This window comes from Chelmon rostratus, chromosome 18 (assembly GCF_017976325.1).
Source record: "Chelmon rostratus isolate fCheRos1 chromosome 18, fCheRos1.pri, whole genome shotgun sequence".
NCBI classification, from domain to species: Eukaryota; Metazoa; Chordata; class Actinopteri; order Chaetodontiformes; family Chaetodontidae; genus Chelmon; species Chelmon rostratus.
Window position 1 is genome coordinate 6,353,680 of NC_055675.1, and position 16,482 is coordinate 6,370,161.

Below are 16,482 nucleotides of genomic sequence, written 5' to 3' on the forward strand. Positions count from 1 at the left end.
GATGGTTGAGTGTGTGTGTTTGTGTGTGCATTGCATTCTAAAAAAGACTTTGCTGTGGATCAATTTTGTGCTGTGGCATATCACATTTTATTGTAATTCTTGTTTTCATTCTTTTTCTTAACAGCTCTCCTGTAGCTGTTAATACTTTACCTTTATTATAGTCGTGGTTACACGTGGTTACAGGCGATATTAAAGATGCAGGAGTGGCCAAAAAAATCCAAAAGAAATGAGTGAATCGTCTTGTCAAAATCATAGACGATCTTTGGCTCTACCTTCCGTACACAATAGCATTCTTTCAGTGAACGCAGCTGGCGCTAGGACCCAGGGCGGGCGCCGGGGGAAGTCCTCTGCTGCTGGCGGGGCAAGGCAGAGCGCAGAAACACACACGTCCACGCACACACATACACAAACACGCACGTACACACGCTCGCCGAGCTCTTCCCCGACAGAGGAGAGAGAGCACGAGCGCAGAGAGGGATAAACAGAGGGAGAGAGAGAGACTATAGGAACGCAGCGGCTCGTGTGTGTGTGCGTGTGTGTGTGTGTGTAGGTACGCTCGCTCGGCGGTAGAAACGACTGGCGGGGCGGATATGGAGGGGCTCGGGAAAAACGCTGGGAACTGACCGAGTACCGAGACGAAGAGAGGAAAGAGAGAGAGAGAAGAGAGAGAGAGAGGAAGGACGGACGGACAGCACGGAAGGAAGGAAGGAAAGGAGGAGAGGAGGAGAGAGAGAAGTGTGACAGAGGAGAGGAAGACTGTGAAGAAGGGGCTCGTCTGGAACACAGAAGGATCCTAAGGTGACTTTATGAGGCTTTCATGGCTGCATGCAGGTCTGCCAGAGGTGCGTTTGTGTGTGTGTGCGTGCGCGCGCGGTGTTGACATGTGCTGCAAGGCTCTGCACTTAAAGGGAAGAGTGGAGGTGTGTGTGTGTGTGTGTGGAGGGGGGGCATATGTGTGTGCGCCTGTGTAAGTGTGTGTGTGTAGCCTATATATATATTTGTGTGTGTGAGAGTTTTTCGGGTTGTTTTTCCACAAGCTAAAAAAGGGGCCAAAGTGTGTAAGCGAGCTGAGCTGACCGCTATAAACTGGAGTGAAGGGATCAAAAGGAGTGGATACTTTTTAGGGAACAGCATGATCCCATTCCAACACACACACACACTCTCACACACACACACTTTTCAGGTAGGCTACTTTAAGTTGAGCTAGAGAAAGAAAGAGTCCATTTGTACCCCCCCTTTCCCTCACTGTGTGTGTGTGTTTGTGTGTGTGCGCATATGTGTGTGAGCAGAGTTTTTAGTGCAGCGGGAAACATGCACAGTCGTTTTGAGGATGCAAAAGCAGCACCGGATGAATTTTCTTTTTTTTTTCGAAAGCTGGTTTGACACTGAATGGGGCTTGATAAGTAGTAGCAGCTTCATGTGTGTGTGGCTATATGTGTGTGTGAGAGTGTGTGTGAGTGTGTGTGTGCCATAGACAGCAAACAGGTTGAGGGAGGCAGATCTGATCAGACGCACAGCAACAGAGGAGAGAGCGTGGCACAGGCTGAGCAGCAGCACATTGGATTACACCCAGACGAATACACACACGCACACAAGCTCCGTGGCCAGCAGAACAGCTGGGAGAGATGTGTGTGTGTGCGTGTGTGTGTGTGTGTGTGTGTCAGTGCCTGAGAGCGTTTCGCTTAATGCATGCGTCTGCCTTTGCACGTGCGGGACTGTTTGCTTTTGTATTATCTTTTGCTACTGTCTGTGCCTGTGTGTGTGTGTGTGTGTGTGTGTGTGTGTGTTTCCGAGTGAGTGTGTGTGTGTACCCATCTGAGGCTGTGTAAATATGTATGTGCGGGGAAAGAATGTTCTGTCATCTCTTCAGACAGACGGCGTGTGTGTCTACCTCCGTCTCCCCCCTGGTCCGGAGGCAGGAGGAGGTGGAGGGAGGTTTGCGGGGAGGAAGAGCGATCAGATGGCCGAGAATAAGGCAGATGAGAAGATTAATTCCGGTAGCGAGAGATGAAATAGAGACAGAGAGGAAGGGAAGGATGATGGAGGTTTTAGGACAGGAGGAGGAGGAGGAGGAGGAGGAGGGTTGGAGACAGAGTGAAGGAGAAGGGGGTTGACATGCTCTCTCCGGGAGTGCTCATTCATAATTCACCTCCATGGCAAACGTTCATTCACATATTGACCCCCCATGGCTGTGCTCAATGGAGTTCTCGCCCCTCCACCTCTCCCCGTCTCTCAATGGACACCCCTGTGGCGCGGCGTTCAGTTAGCCCGCTTCTTTTTCACTTCGGAGACAGTTGAGACTCCCGGAGAAAGCCGCCACTGTTTTTGTCCGTTACGGCTCTTTTGGACTCTGTCAGTTGGGGCCGTCTGATGTGAGATTGAATTGTGTAAATTGAATATTGAATTCAGACTCCACCCTAGACACAGATAATTGGTATGGATGGCTCAGTGGGTTAGTGCTCTCAGTACAACTGCTGTTAGTCTGATTCCCTCAACACAGCTAAAACAGTCCATAATGGATCTATAATTCATGTGTGAATGAATTGAATAGTCTGTGTTTTGAATAAAAGCATCAGACGGGTTTCTTGGATGCCAGAAGCATGATTTATTCAGTGTAAATACTCAAAAATGGCTGTTTTAATATTTCCGATTGTATTAGCCGTGCCTGGAACTACTCTAAGCCGCCGCTGTGCTCTGGTCAGCTGTGGCCCATATGGCAGAGCGTATGAAATGCAGAGTCACTACAGAAGTGCACCTTATCAACAAAAGTGATAAAAATATCCTGGCTGCTTTAGTTGTGGAGGTATGATGGACTTATAGTGCGTTTACTCAGTGAGAAGAGGACATTACAGTGTCGTCACTGGATCGTCTCATATCACTACAGGAGGGTTCACGGCACACTCTCAGCCTTTGTTGTGTTCTCCAAAGCTGCAGGAGTGTAAAGATGCAGAGTGAGACTCTTCTGCCTCAGTACTGTACATCCTGGTGCTGCCACTGCCGCCGTCTCCAGTTCGATTCCCACTGGATCCAAGCACACTATATATAGCTAAACTAATTAGCCCCCCCACCAACCAAAAAAATCTAAAAGTGAAGCAACTCCACTTATTAGCCATTCATCTCTGGGTCAATTAAAACCTGACTAAAGATCACACAACAATAAAACAGAGGAAATTACCTCGTCTTTCCATTCTTGAAATGAACAGAATCAAAGCAGTTATCTTAGGAAACGCCGTGACCTACATACAAAGGTCACCTGACCGACGAAGCCGCTTTTTATAGGGATGCACCAATGCACTTTTTAAATGTTCTAATCAAATTCCGATACCTGAATTTGGATATTCGGTGCTGATCCAATAGCAGTGTTTGATTAACAAGCTGTATGCGTCGCTGTGTGGAGGAGACTGGGATCATTCTCTGATCCATAAGACAGCGTCAGACTGACTTCACCATTGTCTTCCTAACTTCGTCAAACAAACTGTAACATACATAGATATACGTTTACTAATTTGCTATTTATTATTGAAATAAATAACTGCGCCAGCAACTTGGTAAAAAAAAACTTAAAAATGAAAAAGAATTTCAATTAAAAACATTTTAAATGCGACAACAAATTGACAAGGAATAAAAATTTCAGTAGAACAAAACATTCAAAATAAACAGGAATCAACATTCTGTAGAAACATTTAGACATGAACAATACCCCATCAAGCTATTTCAGTATTGGACTGATGTGATGTTAGTATCAGATCAGCGCGTCTGTAATTTCTATAGCTACTTTTTGTTAGCCTTGCCTTTTGTTAGCCTTGTTAGCTTGTCTATTCTAAGAGGGTGATCAGTGAAGAAGCACAAAACTTTTATTTGTCCACGATAAATTAGTAGAGTTCTGTACATCAAAGGGAAAATTATGCTCCAACTTGTTCAATCTTCAGTGTTTTATTTTTTCACCTCAGTTTGGTTGTGACAAAGCCAATCAAGTTTAGTCAATGCAAACAATTCAAATGTTAAAACAATGATTATGAGAGAAACGAAATAAACGCAACAAGCCAACCTCCTTTCAAAGCATGACAGTATAGCCTTCATGAATATTCATGCACACATGACTCATAGTGAAGTACGTTCCAGTTTCTGTTCTATAGTTCTGTGTTCAGAAGGACTAGTTGTAGTGAAGAGATGAGTTCCTGCTCAAACGTATCTATTGTAACTTCAAACGATGACAATTTGTAAAGCGGCATTATCGAACCTACAGCCAAGGTGGCCTTTAAGATAGCAGCCAATAGTGTAACTGATGATCACACACTTCACTTCACTTTATTTCGTTTGCCTGACGTTGTGTTCATGTCAGCCAGTTTTTGTTTTGTCCCAACCAGGAAGTAGTCAGTGACATATCGGCCTCATCTACATCATTTTTCACCACAATGGAAGAAATATGCTGCTTTAAGAGTTGATTAACAGCAACCTGCACAGCTGCGTGGATTTTATATACGCGTGCCGCTGTGCTTCTATCACTATTTTTAATGGATGTAGCGAGGTAGCTAGCTAGCCATGTATTAAAAGTATGTCTGCATTCATAATACTGCCTGCAAAGCTCTAGTGGGTCGTCTGCACAGCAGCAGATCTATGGGACCTGCAGAATAATCAGACGTGTGGTTCAGCAGTGTACTGCTGTGGACCAGGACAGCAAAACAAAACATATTTTAGCCACCTTAAAAAGGCCTAAAAAATGAATATCAGTTAAGTGTACACTTTATTTAGAGTATTTCCACTGCATTATTTTGCCATCAGACAGCTCTGAAGCCCCCGTCCACACCCCTACATCACTTAGCTTCCGTGCCGGTACTCCTCTCTGCTTCTCCAAACCGGGGGGGGGCACCGAACGCCATCTACTGTAGGTAATACACCAACTGGATGAGTACCTCATTCAACCCCACTTCAAAAACCCTGAACTATCCCTTTAAGGAACCAACAACGCCCTCAAATCCCCAAACCTCTTCCCAGCTCACTCAACAGTGAACTGTGTTGACTTTCAAAATGTTGACAGTGAGCTGGGAGGAAATTTTAGGATTAGGCAGTGTAACAAAAACAGGGTGTATCTTTATTGCCACTGCTTCACCGTTACTTCTTCCAACTGTGATGGAAAGAGACATTTGATTCGCTCCAGAATAAAGCGAGGCAAATGTGCAGGACCGTAAATTAAATATGTGACTTTTGGATGCAAATTGCAATTGTTTCACCGTGAATCAGTTGGATTACGCTGCGCAGGAGAAACTTCTTTCTAACTTTTGTCTTTCTGCTCTGCCTCTGTTTGGTTTTCGGGCCTTTTCTCAGACATAGAAAGGAGTAGCCAGTGACTGAGTGTGCAGGCATGAACCAGAGGGTTGAAGGCATGGATTTAAATTGCGGTGAAAACAAAGCCGGCCTAAGTGGTCAAGATGGCTTCGAAGAAAAATGCGCCTCTGTATCCCCCAGGTTATAATTGTCTTCAATAGGCCTCCTGCTGATTTGAAATGGACTCATTGTCCACAGTGCTGGGCACCTCTGCTCAATTAGCCTCTCTGTACTTTGCCGTGCAGAGCTATTGCTGGTCGCATCCTCACACAGTGGCACATAAGTACACACTCAGGTACAGAATAGCGTGCATGAGCACTGCCGCGCACGCTCTCGAGCACGGAAAGACGTCAGCGGGGTGTAAAAATAGAGCTTATAAATAGGGGAAATAGTGTTTTATGTTTACAAGGGGTGATGTCATGTTTGGTTTAGATCCATAGCTGACGAATTGGAGGGCAGCTGTGGCGGGTATCAGCCTGCTCAGCTTTGGCTCAGCTATCTGGTGGTTTTTTTGGTGTTTTTAAAGGAGCAGGGTTCAAGGAGTTGCAGTTTGTATGTGTGTGAGTGTGTGTGTTTGTGTGTGTGTGTGTGTGTGTGTGTTGTTTTCAGCGGTGGAGGCATGCACACAGTGACGCTGCTCTGGTTGCCAAGCAACACAGGAACGTGGGTGGAAGGATTTCCTGTCCTTAGGAAGCTTTGTTTATAAGTGGGGGGGGGGGGGTGAGTGTGTATGTATATGTATGTATGTGTTTGTGTGTGTGTGTGTGTGTGTGTGTGTAGATTTCAGTGTGCATTTCATCAGTATGCTTGAGTGCTTGTGTGTTTTTAATGCACTCCCTGCCTCAAGTAAAAGTGAAGAACAGAAAAGTCACTTAAGACACACACACACACACACACACACACTGTGTATACAGTGTACACACAGAGAAAAGGCAAAAAAGGCCCTTTCTAGTCTGTTGAGTTGGATTTGTGTTGCATAACTCCTGAAGCCAGGTCTGCTCACAGCACTCTGTCTCCTCCTCTTCTACCCAAACACTCTCGCCATGTCACAGCCGCCACGCTCACGCCAGGCCGCCTCCCGCTAATGATGTCATCAGCATGCCTCATTTTATGTCTCCTCTCACACATGAGATTGCAATTATGTGTTCTTGCCCTGCATGCGATCACAAAAAAACACACACACAGCATGTCTGTCCTGCAGGCGTTGGACCCCATGATTACGTAATTGACATTGAGTGAATGGGATGACGTCAGCTTGGCTCTCTCTGACTCTCCTGTCTTTCTGGCTAGCTACAGTGATGTCATAAGTGGATGCAGCCATACACTGCGTGTGTGTGTGTGTTTGTGTTGGCATGCATAATCGTGTGTGGAGACAAAAATGACCTCAGGAACCATCTGATTTATATAATGTGTTTCCTCCTCCCCCTCTTTTCCCCTCTTCCTTCCCCTTAAAGTGGAAACACTTCACAGCTAATACTTGATTGTTCTGTATGCGTTGTTCTTAGCAACGCGAGGCGTTTAAAGATGCCCGTGCATCACACGCACAGCGTTGCAGCTTGTCCTGGCCCCTTCAGAGTGGCCTCGGTTTGAAGGATTTCCCGGTGTCTCGCAACTGGTAACTCCATCACCTTGCTGCCCTCCATCTGCGACTGTCTGACCTTTGTTGATTCTCATCCCAAGGCTCGCCAACAATCGCAGGCAGCGCATGAAAGGAGAAAGAGGCGATGCTGGGTCGTCTCCACAGATACTGTACGTGCCAGTTCTTATTTTAACCAGAGAAAACACCGCGTCATGGAGAAAGAGGAGCGATTTGGTGCTTGGCCTTCTTAAGCCCTCGACAAAAATATCTGTTTTTAGCTCGCTGTTTTAGCTTCAGGATTTTAGGCACAGAGGAAGAGTGCTCTATTTGTGTCTTGCGTTGAATAGGCCGCCTGTTGTGTTCTCCAAGCGTTGTGGTTGAAGCTCTGAACATCAGCCAGCGCTGGATGGGAGAACTGGGAGGTTTTAACAGACCTGAGCACACATACGCATGCACGCGCACACACAAAGATGCACAAACACACTTTGTACTTCTGCGGTCCTCTCCCACTTTTTCTGTCTCTAACCCCCAAACCGAAGGGAAATCACACCACACGGTGACTTAACAGTTTATGATCTGAGCAGCAACACACATACAAACGGTTTATAAACACACACTTGCACAAACACAAGCGCAAAACATGCAGATTTTCCTAATAAACTGATTAGCATTAGCTCAGCCGGGCTAAGACCTAACCACAAACAGTCTACTGTACATTCTGCTAACCACACAGCAGCTTAACTCTGAACAGGATGATTTGATACCACTGCACAAACATACGCACACGCATGCATAAATAAACATACAGACAAAACCCACACATACGCTTCAGATCGGGACAGCGCGAGTAAATCACAGACGCAGTCCAAATGATGTCCTCACTTCACTTCAACAAGTAACAGTTGGACATAGATACACAACTGCAGTAATTATATACATGTGCGCACACACACAAGCACACACACACACACACACATGCACACGCTCACCCCACACCCCCCCAGGAGTCTTAGGGCCTTAGTCAGCGTCTGTGTGTCCATGCGTGGGCCTGTTCCCTGGCAGTGTGAGGGGAAAAAATACCTTCCCATATGATGTAAACACCAAAGTCCCTGTGTGTGTGTGTGTGTGTTCGCTTGTAAGCCTGTGTGTGTGTGTGTGTGTGTGTGCATGAGTGTGTGACTGGCATTCTCTGAGATAGGATTCGCTCTGTGTGACAGTTTTCCAAATTATTCCACAACACTGTGCAGTTTCTTTTTAAAGATAAGTTTCTCTGCCATCTCTGCTTTGTTCCACTGCACACAGTGGAAAGAGACGGAGGAGACGGAGGAGACGGAGGGGCTGACATGTGACATCACTAACTAAAGCAAGGGAGTGAGGTAAAAACTGAGGCCACTGCTTTTAACTCAATTTTCAAAAATGGCTTTTATCGATTTTATGATGGTTTTAGAGCACACAGCACTTTGTTTTTAGTAACGCTGAGCGAGTGAACTTCATTATTTTTGCAGTTTTATAGAAAGTATAATTATTGACTTACATGCAGTATTACATGTGTAGTGCACGTCTCCGTGTGTACAGCCTGTACTCAAACTGTCACAGATAACTCATAAAAGCACTCTAAGTTAAAATGCAGGAAAAAGTATTTAAGCCTACAGACCAGGGAAACAGTATGCTGCAAAAGTTGACTTAAAGCGGCGCTCCTGCTGATTAGCAGATTGAACAAAGTGATGCAGCAGCTGCCATATTCTGACTTTAAGTCTGTTGTATGAGTCAAGCTCCAAATAACTGGCTCCTACATTTCCCTTAATGTAACTCAGCAGCATCCTTCCCTGCCTCCCTGTCTTTTTAACTCCATAATCATCACCCCAGTCTGAGATTTATACTTATATTTACCTAAAAGTTATTAGATAGATAGATAGATAGATAGACAGACAGACAGACAGACAGACAGTCAGAGAGACAGACAGAGAGACAGACAGACAGACTTTATTTATCCCAAGATGGGAAATTGCAGTGCAGCAGCAGCATTACACACAGTGAAATAAGTGAAAAATTGTGAAATAAGACTATAAAGAACAAACATCCACAAGTTACTTGATCCAAATACTGAAGGTTCTGATTCAAAACTACAAAGTAAAGAAACATTTGCGGTTGTTCAGTGATGTCACATGTGTAAAGCGTCTTTTACCTAATGAATAATCTCAGGACTCAGGAAGTTCAGTTGCAGTAGCAGATTAAGGCATGGTTGGTCAAATACCAAAACACCACACAGCAGTTTATAATAGTCACAGACAGGATTTTACAGCCCTGGGAAGTTATCATGATCTGTCATTACAACGATCGAGAGGTAAACAGTGGAAATACTCAGTTCATGTTCCAAAGTAATCTAGCAGGAATTTGTCCATGCATGTATTTGACTGGTCAATGCTGCACCTTGTCGGATGATATTGCGTTGAAGCAAAAGTTGAGCCTGGTTCAGCTTTTTTCCCAGACCACGCTGTATTGTTTCGCAGCAGCCCTCTGCATGGACACCCACAATGTCCCACAGACTGGCCATGTTTTTTCATGCAGGGTTCAGGTCAGTCTGAACGCATCCTTAGGCCAGTACTGTACTTGGGCAGGTGCATTTATTTTACCTAAAAACTGTCCTTAATTCAGCTTCTACAGAACCCCAAATGTTCTCCCGAGCTCGCTGTTTATGATTTGAAACACCGGTGTGCACAAAGGGATGGAGGCAGAGAGGACAGCAGCCTTGTTCCTGTGATAACCTATAAAGAATTCAGCACACAGATGGGCTGAGCTACCTGCACTCCTGATGAAACACGCTTTTGTAGGTTGTATTCAGTGTCTTTTTCCTGCTACTGTATTCTGTGTTTGCTAACGTTGTCCACAGGGGCTTGCTGTACAGGCTTACAGGACTACAGGGGTATGGCAACCTTCTAGGGACAATATTGGAAAACACAGGATAATAAAGAACTAATAACAGCATCGGTTCTAGTTAAGTAAAGACCAAACTGAATGGAAGTTTGCTCAAATGTGAGAATGTGACCTGATGTGGCATGAGTCTGTCTTTTTGGTGTTGGGGTACATGTGCGAGTGTCCACTGGATTGAAATACAGACCACACTACCCGAAACCATGACTACATATTTTGTGTTTTTTACACCTGCGAGCACCATTAGCTGCAAATGAACAAGCTAGTGTGCTGCTAGCTGTAGCCTTTGGTTCAACTGTGGAGTCCCAACAATGGTGCAAGATTTATTGTGGTCTATAATGAAGCACCAGCGCATTCAGCACATTTCGCCACAAACGTCGAGAGCCAGGTGCAAAACAATCATCGACTGTCAACATAATCATCATTACTACATTCAGATCTGGTCAGGGGGCACATAGGCGCTCACACTGGAAATGATATGTGCGGTGTGTTTGTTGCTAGGCAATTTTGCCACAATACCCCTGTGACCTTCCGACCCTGCCAAGTCTGGTGTTACTGTCCCCGTCTCACACTCGTATGTGTGTGTGCGTATGTGTGTGTTATCTGAGACGATGGTGCGACTGCCGCGTAGCAACTGAGAACAGCTGTGATTTTCACTGTGGTTTGGATGAGTGTGTGTGTGTGTGTGTGTGTGCGCGCAGTTTTGTTTGTGTGCGTTTCTGTCCGCATGAAGCCGCCGTCTCTGCTCATCTACGCACACACCCACAACAACATAATATGGCACGCTGTCACTTCCATAGCGTGATAGCGGCATAGACTCAATCAGCCAAAATGCACCCACCCCCCATGACACACACACACGCATGCTCACGCACACACACACACACACACTCAACCCTGTTGTCAAATCGCAGCCGAAAATAGAGAGCAGAGGGAGCGACGGAGCAGTCATTTCCCTGAAGATCCATTCATGTAAAATACTGTTATTCAAACCTCCCTCCCCCTTATTCAATAGTCTTATTCATCTCTCTCTTGACTGCAAAACCAAACACGCCTTGTCTTCTGCTTCCCGGCAAGAGCCTTTGTGCCCGCGTACACACCAGTGCTCGTGTGTGTGTGTGTTTTCCCCGCTCCTCTCCATGAGAGGAATGTCCTTGGCCTGTCCGACCTGCATGCTCCCACTGAGCCCTCCGTCAAACACCTGGGGCGGGCTCTCCCGTGCCACTCCAGCCAATCAGGAGCCGCGGCAGTTAATGACATCAGTTAGCGGAGGATCTTTAGGACCGGCCCCTCGAGGTGATTCGACTGAGAGAGAGTGCTCTTATTGTTATGATGATTAAGTGTTATATGAAGGGCTATCAGAGGAGAGCCCCTTAATGAAAGTGGAGCACAGAGAGCAGAGGCAGCGGCGGCAGAGCTGCAGAGAGCTACAGAGGGAGGCTGGGAGAAATGGAGCTAAAAGTAGAGTAAGACTGGAGCGAGAGAGGGGGGAGAATGAGGCGAGTTTAAGGTGAGAGAAGACAGAGGTGGTGAGAGGAGGGGAGAGCGGGAGGGAGCGCAGGGCTGAATATTCAGCAGCTGTGTGTCCAGACTTGCTGACTCTGGGTGTTCATGCTCTGAATCTACCATGAGAGGTAGACAGCGTTCGCAGGAAACCGCTGTAAAAGAGCGAAAGGAGAAGGAGCAGAGAAAGAGCGAACAAGTGCATGTATGGGAGAATGCGTGTGCAATGTGCGCGCTTGTGTCGGCTCGTATTCTCTTTTTATGTGTGTATCTGTGCAGGAATGTGTGTGTGTGCAAGTGCGAACACTGGAGTTTCCCTTGCCGTTTGGTAAAAGAGTGTAACGCCCTGCCTCAGAGGAAAATTCCATCCTCAGCTGCTCCTACGCTGCTGTAAATCATCAGGCTGGGATGTCCGACATATTCAGTTGTTTTGTGAGTAAGCAGGTTGTCATTTGCTTCTTGGACGTATCCACTTTCCCTCAGCCTCTCTCGTCATCTGCAGTTACTGTCTTACTACATTTCCCAGAATGCCTCTCAACGCCCTGGCACCCCACTCTGAGAACGTGTCTCAACTTGTTGATTTTCAGCTGCTGATGTCTGTAGAGAGTTATAGCAGCATTTCGTTTCCATTTTAGATATTTTTTTCTGATCTTTAGAGACATCATATCCTGTGGTTGCATTGCATTGTGGTATACCGTGAATTCTGTCACTGGTGTAATTTGTAAGTATGCCACCTCTATGATGCATTGCTCCCAGTGTTAATGCATGTTGCCGCAAACTCGAGAAAGACGCTCTTGCAGAGCCTGAAACCTCATACTGTTGCTGTTCATTTGTAGCTGCTGATGAGAAGTCATGTTATGTTGCACAAATAGTCCAAATTCCATCACTTAACAGCAAAAACAAGATCAGACTTCCTCCAGGTTTATGTATTTAAAGCTTTATTTCATTTGAGTAGCTTGCAGCACACCTAAAAATATTTCATTAGTATGGGTTTCACTGGAGAGCTGCAGAGTCTGATTGTGTTTCACAGGCTTTTGCACCCTTACAAGAATATGATTACGGAGAACTCTGTTTTATTTGCCTGTCTAGTTGATGGGTTGTTTCCATGCTATGGTTCAGTTTTTCTCAGGAGCAGTGACTGAAATTTACCTTTTTTCTCCTGCTAAGGGCTGTTAAACATTATTAGTTCATACATGTAACATATGTCATGTTTTTCATGTCATATGTTGACATGCTTGTTTTCACTGCCATTTTTATGTGTAGAATGAAGTCTGTATTCATTTAAAAGTTGCTCACACTGACAGTGGATCAAGTGAGCAGAAGTGAGATGCAGTTCTGACGTTTGCGATGAGGCTAAAACAGAAACACTGTGGAGTGTGGCGTTGAAATGTTATCAGCCAGTGCCCCAGTGAGTACATCTGCACGACTGATGCACCCCCTGAGGAGACAGTTAGGTTGAGAGGGTTAACTTAAAGAGGAGCTACACACTAAATGGATGGTTAGATGGGGCGATTGGAGCAGAATTTGAGGGTATAGTTACCCTTTAAATCTGTCTACACATGATCAGCAGCCTGAGCTGCACTGGCTGCACACCCAGTGCTGAGAGCTCAGCTCAGAGCTGATTCATCATAAATCCTGTGTGTACAAGAGCTGTTAAATTCATGCTCAAGAAATAAAACACCAACTTTTACTGTAATCAAATAGGTGCAAGTGTGCATACTTGGCAGATAACTTTGTAAAATGACCCCCTGTCCCCTGAAAACTCAGAGATGGTGTTTGTGACCTCTGCCTTTGTACAAAAATGCTTCTTTATGCTTAACCTTTAGTTTGCATTAAATTGGAGGTCTGCGCCGCTCAGGGGTTAAAATTCAGTGCATCATACCAAATAATGCGAATAAGGCATTCAGCTATGTTTAGACCAACAGTAACGCTGTACGAAACAAGGCAGCATCCTCTGTCACTTCACTAAGACCGCTGCTTTGATGCGCTGGGCTGCAAACACAGAGCTCTGACTCATCTGGCATAAAAAGTTCAACCTGGTTTAATTTTTCCCACAACGCAATGCAACGTCATCTGGCAACACACTGCATTGGCCAATAAAGTGTGTGCAAGCGCACATTCCCGATAGTTTGTAACATGAGCAGCCGAGCTCTGCTGTTTACATCATGACTGTGATGAAAGATGAAGAAAAATCCCGCCTTGTAATATTGTATCTATGTTTTAGTGGTACCTGCTGCAGCACGCCAACAACCACTTGGACCCTTCTTTCAAGGCCTGCTTCAGGGCTTGCCTGCCTTTCAGTGGGCATGTTGTTTGTGTTTAGGGTTAATGTTCGACTGGGTGTGTCTCTGAGTTAGTCTGCAGCCAACAGATGGACCCTTCCTCCGTTTATCCAACAAACACGACTATCAGCGGCGTTCATTTGGCACCGGACAGATGGAAACTTCAGACTTTGCTCCGGAGTACATGTCAGACAGAACGAGAGAAGAAGCTGTAAGGCGAGCTGAGAGTATACAACAGGAGGTTTGAAGTAACCTCCCAAAGTAATGTGGAGAAAGCTACAAGGATGTACAGTTGTTGCATCGAAGCTCAAGCAGAGCTAGATCATGTATTGCTATAATTAAAAGGCAGAAGAAGAAGAAGAGGCAGATAAAGCATCACTTGCCCTCCACTTTCCTCTGGAAATCTCCAGCCAGCAGGGAAGATCACGGCATATTTTGCACTGGCAGAGAGGATGCCAGCCCCCCCTCCTTCTTCCACACATCACCCCTGGCTAAAGGAATGTAGCGGAAAACGAGGGACTCGAGATAGAAGATCAGAGGCCTTAATACGAACCACATTGTGTGTTGTTCTCCTGTTTCCCATCTCCTGTGTTCTCGGCGTCAGGAGTGAAACAGCCTTTGATGAATATCTACAAAGAGATTTGAGGCTCATAAAGAGTGGCAATTTAGCCAGGTATGTTATCTTAAGCCTGGTAATTTGGGAAGTCAATTCACTCATAGGGGGAGCCGGGGGAGCCCGTGGTGTTTATCAGGCCTACTGGCACCAGGTCTGTACATTGAAATGGAGAGTTTCTTTGCTATCTAATCAATAACTAACCACATCTCAAGACCGGGGTTATCATATCTCTTATCCCCTTTTATTCATGATTCTTTTCTTCCCGCTGCATGTATGTTTGTGAGTGCAAGTGGACTGTAACCATAGATCTGGTCCTGTCTTTCCCCTCAGTTACACATCTAATCACGGCACCATCATTCCTCATCCGTAATTCTGTTGGCAGGGCCTGTCAAACAGCATACGCTGAAAGACGGGGTGACTTTGAAATGCTGCTAATGACCCTAGGATATAACTACCCTCTCCCTTTTACTCCCCCTCACTCTTTCTTTCTTGTCCACTCCTGTCATTTGCACTCATGGTCATCCTCTCTCTTGTTCGCTGCTAGTCTCTGGATCTGCTGATTAGAAAAAGGCACGGTGAATCACACTGGATGCGGACAGGCCGGGGAGCAGAGTCGTGAAGGGTTAATGTGAAGACGAGCCTCCGTCCAAGTGTTATTTAACCTTTATTTAAACCGGGCAGCCCCACAGATTAAAAATCTCCTCCGTCGAGGGAGGCCGGCCAAGACGCAGCATCCAGACAAACAGAAACATCTCAGACAGAAAACACACAAAAGCAAACTAAAATCAAAGCCACGTAGCCGGGAGACTGCTTTATAAGCTGTCCAATAGGCAACACATCAGCGTCAAACCAGCAGGCTCATTGCCAAACCTATTTAAATCTCGACTAAACAATGCAAAGACAGCTCCTTATTGAGTCTGCCACAAGAACCTTCATTAACCGTGTAAACTCGCCGAGAGAGCTTTCAGCTTTAAATACGTTTGCAGCCCGTCGCATGAAGAGGGAGCTGAGTACATAAAGGCACTTTTGCCTAATTCAGCTCTGACCTCAGGGACGGATAAGAAAAACAAATCCTGGGACCACTAACAGCAATTTTCCACCTCCTTTTTCTTTTAAGAGATGTAAGAAAACAGTGAATTAGTGGACCCAGAGTGGCCTTATATATTTCTATCCGAACGTGCAGAGGGGAGCGAGTGGAGCGGTGGATGGGGAGGCTGTCGGTTCGAGCCCAGAAGGTGACGCCGATGAGAGACAGAGGTCCGGCTCAGGGTGATGCATGTGAACATAAAACAGCATCATGCAGCACAAGTATGGCAGCAGCCATTCTGTCCTGCAGTGTGACAATGTCAGACAAGTCCAAGTCCACAGCCACGCTCGCAGCTCTGTGAGTCTGCAGTCAGGCTTTGAGCTAGGTGCTAATGCTAGCATGCTAGCACGCTCACATTGACAGCGCTAATGGTAAGCGGGTGTAATGGTTACCTTCACCATGTTTAGTTTAGCATGTTAGCATGCTAGCATTATCTGATTACCACTTTATCCTTGCAACAGGGTGATACCAAATGCCGAAACAATACTTTTCTGATACCTGATGCATGTAATATATATACTATGAATCTGACCAGACATTTGATACCAGTTTTTCGGTACTTTCGGTATTTGGTTTTGGTTTGTTGATGTTATGACACCCAGCACTACACAAACAGGTAAGATATTTACTTTAATTAGAAACTGTGCTGACACGTTTTATGAGTTGATCCGAACAGTTGATCTGTTGGGATTGTGCAAACATTTAGATAACAAGAAATGATATCCTTTGAAAACTGCCAGTAGTAAATCAACTCTGCGTATAATTTAATTGGATAAAACATGTATACGTAAACCTAACCAAGGTGCCGAGGCATGCCCGATGAAGAGCAAAGCATTTGAAACGGCAACACTGGTGTGATTCCTCATATCACTTTTCCTTTTCTGGCCTGTTTGTGAGTTTGTAAACAGCCTGAATTTTGTTTTGTCAGCATTCAGAACATGTTTCGGTTGACATAAGGTATCTTGTGCAGTGTTAAAAACAGCTTGTAGGAGTGGGAGGGAGGAGTGAAGGATGTAAGCAGAGTTGTATCATCAGCAGAAGCGGTGTAAGTATCGTCAGCAGAGGCAGGCCGGAGAGGACTGTATAGGCTGCTGACAAACTGCTGCCTCACTCTCTTGTCCTTCTATTTTCACTTTTTTTCAAGTGCAACTTTCCTTCT

General features: G+C 45.5%; 1 protein-coding gene across 1 annotated transcript in view; it reads left to right on the plus strand.

Annotated features, from left to right (window-relative positions):
* The first annotated feature begins 410 nt into the window (after positions 1-410).
* The window catches only part of ches1 (checkpoint suppressor 1), a 55,290-nt gene continuing 39,218 nt past the window's right edge, over positions 411-16,482 (plus strand). The window contains exon 1 of the mRNA XM_041959286.1: positions 411-798. The gene's annotated coding sequence lies outside the window, so the exon portion shown is untranslated. The remainder of the gene's footprint in view (positions 799-16,482) is intronic.